The 452-nt window shown below is 37.8% G+C and overlaps 1 long non-coding RNA gene across 1 annotated transcript; it reads left to right on the forward strand.

Moving 5' to 3' along the window:
- LOC104775007 lies at positions 1-449 on the forward strand. The gene is made up of 3 exons (XR_765639.1): positions 1-73; positions 147-280; positions 362-449. It is a non-coding gene; the product is annotated as an uncharacterized LOC104775007 (long non-coding RNA).
- Positions 450-452: the final 3 nt, after the last annotated feature.

The raw sequence follows: 452 nt of genomic DNA on the forward strand, positions 1-452 counted from the left end.
CATCAGGGGAAGCATATTCTTGCCTTTATATCCGGTGCAAATCAAGTCACAATTCGTGATTATGAGGACAAAGGTCACAGTTTCACTTGAGTCTTGATTTGAGAAAATCTTGTGGTTGTAACAGAAAGTTTTAACTGAAAATGCAGAAATTAGTTACATCGGATATTGGTTGAAGAAACAACTGTGACAGCTGAGGCTAGAGTAGTTGATGGACTCCAGCTTGTGTTTTCAAACCCGTATGATCTGGTTTCAGAAATCCTAAACCATCCTGAAGCATTCGGTTAGTACAAAAGTTCTCTAACAAAAAGATAAGGCTCTCAAATTCAAGAATTCCTCTGATAATATCTTAATTGCATTGCAGGTTTTCAAAATGTAAGGAGTGCATGTTGCGGAACAGGATACTACGAGATGAGCTACTTGTGTGATAAAATGAACCCATTCACATGTTCTGA

The sequence above is a fragment of the Camelina sativa genome, unplaced genomic scaffold (assembly GCF_000633955.1).
Source record: "Camelina sativa cultivar DH55 unplaced genomic scaffold, Cs unpScaffold07778, whole genome shotgun sequence".
NCBI lineage: Eukaryota > Viridiplantae > Streptophyta > Magnoliopsida > Brassicales > Brassicaceae > Camelina > Camelina sativa.